The sequence below is a fragment of the Aphis gossypii genome, chromosome 2 (assembly GCF_020184175.1).
Source record: "Aphis gossypii isolate Hap1 chromosome 2, ASM2018417v2, whole genome shotgun sequence".
NCBI classification, from domain to species: Eukaryota; Metazoa; Arthropoda; class Insecta; order Hemiptera; family Aphididae; genus Aphis; species Aphis gossypii.
The window spans coordinates 11,246,885-11,253,551 of NC_065531.1; positions in this window are offsets into that span (position 1 = coordinate 11,246,885).

Here is a 6,667-nt window from a genome sequence, read left to right on the forward strand (position 1 = left end):
AATAATATATAATATATACAAATATTATATATTATTATAAAAGATTCATAAACAACCAATTGATTCAAACACTAAACGAACTAACATTTTGCTTAGAGGCGAATGTAGAAAACTGGTCATTATTATTCCGATTGAATAATATCTATGTAGTATGTTCTGACTTGTAATGCAAGTAATATTAAAATTAATTTCTTAATATCTTTTAATATAACAAATTATAGATACTACAATACACACATAAACATAATAGTTTGTTATAATATATGTATACATACCAACTAACGTATAATTTAAGTCTTAAATTCTCCTAATTGTTTGTATTTATAATTTATTAGTTTTATACGTGACAGTATCTTATGTAGCCATGCAGAGAATTATTTTATACCTTTTATATTGTCTAAATTTTAGAAGTATAATTAGATCATCAATATCATCATTAACTCGGCGTGATCAAAATAATCGTAGTGCCAAACTACAAGTGTGATGGGGTGTGTTATAAATGTATGATTATTGGCAATTTAAATTTTAGTTACACACTGACCATTGCTATTGTTATCGAAATATTATTATTATCGGTCAATTCAACGAGAATTGATTATATTTTTGTATCAACTGTTTTCATTTCTACGGATAAACAACTGCTGAAAAACACGTTGGGCGTGTCCCTATATTATATTAGATACTACACATTTTGAATAAACCGAATTAGGTATTTTTCTGAATCAATTTAAACACACAACGCGCTTGTGGGGGCAATTATGATAATGGATCTGGGCTCAAAAATGTATGTGTTTCACATTTGTGGGTGATACTTTTAATCTTCTCCCCCCGCAAAAGGAGATCACTGTAGGGGGCTTCCCCGGGGCGTCCCGAAAACACAAACAACTCGAGCTACCAGTTACTGCGAGGACGATGCTTTTGTTTGTTTTCGAGACTAATCAAAGAGTAAAATTACTGCAATATACATTAACATTTATTTATGTATGGATAAATACATACGCAGGCAAACATATACTATATGATACAAACACTTGCACACACTCATATAAACTACGATGGAAAATTATGATGAGGTGGGGGAATACGGGGTAGTTCTACTACTAATTTTCAATAATCTATATAATTATTTAAAATTCAATGCAAAACTATAATCAGTGTGTAGAAAATATTTGATTTATATTAAAACACTTAAAGTTTACCATTATAACAGGTATACCTGGTATAGTTTGTAGAGGTTGAGTAACTTTGTTTAACAACAGTTAAAATTACATAATTATGTTATTTAACGACAAACTAATTATCAATGATTATTAGTGAATTATGTTTTATTTATTCATATTATGCTGATATACTTTTTTGATGAAATAATTGCGATTGTTAAAAAATGTGTCCACCAAGAGTTATCTAGAGTTGTCATCATTATATCTAATAATTAATTAACTTCGTTAGGTAATAAAAAAAAAAATAAAACATGATTTATTTTCATGCACATTTTTAATTCTTATTAATTCTTTATTTAAAAAGTTTTATCATATATTATTCATTATTCCATGTATATAATGTTTGTTTTTTATTATTTTATTTTAAAACGAATATTTAAAATCTGCACGAAAAAATACGATAATATTAATATGTATTTATATACATGATACAATTTACAGAGCTTGTCAGCTTGATGAAGGTAGCGTCCAGTAACACTACTTCATCTTGAAAGCATTTAATGTTATGTAAGTATTTAATGTTAAGAGTATAAATTGAATGTATAATTTTTTAAATAGATGAATAAATTATCGTATTTGTTTTACAAATGGAGTTGGTATTTATATTTAAATTATGATCGCGTAAAATTATGTATTCATGTAAGATTTTTTTTTAATCTTCATATATTTTGAGTAGGTACCCAACATAAAAAATGGCCAATTTTTCACTGATATTAATTAATATAAACATTATTATTACTTATTAAATATATTTTTTTAAATTTAAATTGGTATTTCGTATAATTGGCAAATTACTTTTGTTAATTTTAGTATGAAAGTAATTACTACGTGTCAAAGTTTATGTATAAGTAAACAGTAACAACTTAGAGAATAATTTGATAATTTAATTTGCATTTTGAGATACTGTTATCGTGCTGAATTATATTGTATTTGATGAAACAAAAGTGTTTAGGGTACTGAGGCGATAGAAGTTTATAATCTTGATCAAAGTCAGCAAACAAAATAAAATTGGAAACCTTTCTAATATCCATAGTTTACTGTATTGTAAATATGTAACAAGTGCCTAATGCAGATTTTCACCTTCTGGCATTTTTGAATTCGAATACCACTTTGTCTTTGGAAATAATAATAAAAACAAAAAAGTACAAAGGCAAGTTGGTTTTGTCGAAACAGTAAAACCCTAAAATCTATTGATTCAACTATTTTAGTCAAAAGGAAAATGAGTTCTACAGAATACCCGACCTTCTTTATAAGTTATAATGTTAGTGATTTTGTATGTGTTATCGAGCTATTCGAGACATACAATAAAGTATTTGCGTGATTTATGTTTAGTCAAAACGGATGAAATTGAGGTAACCTCTGTATTATATGGAAAACTAGAATATTAAGTTAACGTGACTTTTGATGTACTATTTCGTCCAAAAATAAATAAATAATGACGAATTCACTGAAGTGAAAAAAGAGGGTGATGTTTTCAACCAATTCTCATTTGCCCCTGGCGAAAAACATCGTCTTTTTCAAATTAAATATCAAACTAGATGGTTTCTTTTGCAGTTTACCCCTTGTGTTTACGGAATTGAATCTGGTAGCTGAAACTCCTATATAAATATGTATTATCATTTTATCATCTCAAAAAATTTGCGAACCGTGAACAACAGCTTGCATAATATTTTATCTTTTTGTATATAAAAGAAAAAATAGGAAAGGGTACGAAAAGTACGATACATTTTTACATTAAACTGGATAGAAATTATTTAAACATACATTTCAGCAAATTTTTTTTGCATATAATGTAATACTACGATTTATTTGACAACACGTCCAAAGAGATCTGATGTTTTTACTGTTTGGTTTTCAAAAACTACAGTTTCTTATTAATGAAGTTTTGAACCATGACAGCTTAATGATGTACACATGTCAAACTAATAACTTTTTTGTAGAAATCTCTATGAAATTCTAATATATATATATATACATATTAATAAAAGTTATTTATATATTATATTATATGGGTTATCTTCTGAAGGAATAAATCTCATTATCATTAGATTATTTGTATATTATTTGGTGTTTGATAACTAGTTGTTTGTTTCGTCTTTATTTTCATTTAATTTATTATACATTTCAAATAGGTACATGATTATAGGAACACGCAATTTATTAATTTATAATAATATCATATTATAAAAGCATTACGCCAAGAGGGGTACTTATAATTGATTTGAAGTTATTCATTTTTGCATAAAAGTAACCTTATTAATTCTCAAAACGTATATGCCACCTATTCAGTTAAATGTTATCGTGTGTTTAGTGTTTTTACTTTTATATTTATTGTAAATTTTATTTAATTTTTTTTCTTAATTAAAAAAAAAAAACACGTCGTTCGTGTCAACGCATTTTAGTTTTGACAGTTATCACGCAAACGGCGTTTTATTTTTCACCATACTATTTTACTTGGTACAATGAAGCTTATTATGTATAACCGATAGTGCACACGAAAATTTACCACACAAATATTTTGTTTTATATGAGTTATTTTTTTGAGTTGTCGGACACGTTGATCAGTAGAAAGTTTTTAATCGAATTCCAAACGGAGACGGCATGTGTTTCGTGTGATATTTCCGAGAAGCAATAGAATCATTATTAAATTTTTATACTGTATGTCGACAGTGGCTGTGGACGGTAGTAGTAGCTAGTTACGCGTATCCCTCGAATAATTCACCTGTACACACGGGCAATCACTGCGTCGGAGTTCATTATATTATTAAATTCCAACAACAGTCTATTATAGGCCTTGTTCGGTAGATCTTCACGCATGTTTTATCATTATACCACCGGTCCCATGCTGTATAATTATATTCGACCAACGTTATTATTATTACTTTTTTTAAATGAGTTTCGAAGAACTGAAGTATATAGTAACGCCCAAATCGGACGGTAGCATCGGACAACAATAACGAAGCACGCTGAATAACATTAACTTAAAACGACGTCTCATGTATTATTTGATATAGGTATTAACTATATCCATTAACTAATATAAAATAAGTTAAATAATGTAAAAGAAACTATCTGTTTTTCTGCTTTATAATAAAATTGAAATAAATGATTAATTAATATTCATTTAAAATGTATACCTATAGGTACTGAGTATTATATTAATAAATAATCTTATATGTATGTTGTACATACACACGAGGTTATTAATAAAGGCCAGAGGGTAAGCTAAATATTGTTTATTTCGATTTTATATCACGTGTTAAGCATGAGTTTCAAGAATATATCATTTGGATGTCGAAATTAATAGTAATATTCATTACTTACATTTATTTTGTGTTAAGTTAAAAAAAAAAAGAATGTGCAGGTTGCATTTGATTTTTTTTTCAATACAACAAATTTTAATTAATATACGAAATAGAAAAAGTAGATTTATATATATATATATATATATATATATATATATATTTATAACTAGATTTACTTAGTATTTTTGTTAAATCATAATATTGTTTGGTTATTATTTTAATGTAAGTATATTAAACATCATGAAGGTTTTAAATAGTAAGCCAACATCAAAAATAATATGTTTCTAATGTTTGTATATTATTATTATTAAGCCATCAATTGTGGCATATAGTAAAAGATACGATCAAATCGGTCTCCTGTCATGAGTATTTAAATTTTGAATTTATTATTGTTATATAGAAATAGAACTATAGAATATTTTTACAGATCTTAAATTTTTATTTTTTGATTATATTGTATTGTTGTACACTATGGCAAGATTTTTATCTGTGAGCAGTTGCTTTTCATTACTTTTTTACGTATATAATCCGTGTGCAATTGTATGATTGTATACATGGTCGTTTTAAAAGGAAGACGAAACTTATTTAAAATGGATCAACGAATCAAAATAATGATTCATATACAATAGCATACAAGATATTATTCATAGGTGTATTGTTTTTTTTATTCTATAATATTTTCCCAAGTCCCACAAAGCTAAAAAAAAAAACATATGCAGAAAATGTACTTTTTATCGTAGATAATCATTGAATTTTAATACGATTTTTGATAAAAATATTATCTGGTAATTTGCGTTTTAAGATCAATTTGTTTGATGTAGGTACCTATATGATGATTTATTCAAGTGGTTTAATTTGACAGTCAATAGAATAATATAAGCATTGAAACACTATAGATAAGTAGTATAAAAATAAGAATATTTTTAAAACCTTAAATTATTCAAAAGTTAACATACATTAAAGAAATTAATCACAGTAATATTTTGGAAGGAATCTCGTTAAGTTTTATTACTATATTAAATATTTTATCTTACAGTATAAATTATTTGTTGACATTTTTTTTTAAATTAATGCTTAGATTAAATTAGATTTTATAATAGCGTACTATAGTTTAGAAAAAAGCTGCAAGATGACTTCTAAAATATGATATTCATTAAGTTTTATAACTAAATTGTTTTGCTTTGATGCCACTTTCTAGTAGTTTATAGAACATTTTGATAAATCAAATATTGTTATGTTTATCGAATGGGAAAAAAAGTACAATTTGGTATAATTTCCTTATTTTATAACAATTTGAAACATGCCAATTTGGTAATATATTTATGATTTACATACTGTACCTAAAATAATATTTATTATTATTAACTTTGAATTATAGTAAAATACGTTCAATTTATTCAAATATATTGTTATTCAAAGATCAAATGGTTTTTGAAGATTGACAGAATGTACTAAAAACATTTATTTTGAAAATAATAATGCGGATAACTCTATAACCATTCCTAAGTCAAACAAAGTTTCATTGTAGGTATCTACACTACGTATCCAATATCCATACATACAATAACTCTGTAGTTGACGGAGAAAATCCTTCCATTACCATTTTCCAATGTTAAAATAAATATGAACCCTCCCAGACGACACAGAACGTGGATATAATAATATGTGTGTGTATAGAGAGGGTTTCATGATACACTCACCCACCTTCTCTCAATGTAATGTCTCCAGGGCAATAAAAGGTTGACGATGTTTTTATTGCCATCGGAACTCAAAAGTCTTGTGGTTGTATTGGGAAAGTACTTAAAAAAAGATGATATATAAAGTAGGTGGGATCTCTCGTCGTTCAAATATATGGACTTTTTATAACGTTTGAAAAAACGCCATATTTCATTTCGCAGCGACAAGGGTGACTCAGCCACAATTAACTTGGACTGCCGCTGCTGTGGCCTCCCCTGCTTGCCGCTTGGCTCCCTATAGACATACATATATAATATGTATATATATTACATACCCCACGACAACCGGTCATAAATAAACAAAGGATTTATTCGAAGGGAAAACGTTGTAAAATCATCTAATCCCTACACTGCAGTGCTACAGGACGAAGATCCCTCGGAAACATGTTGTGGGCGGACGACGACG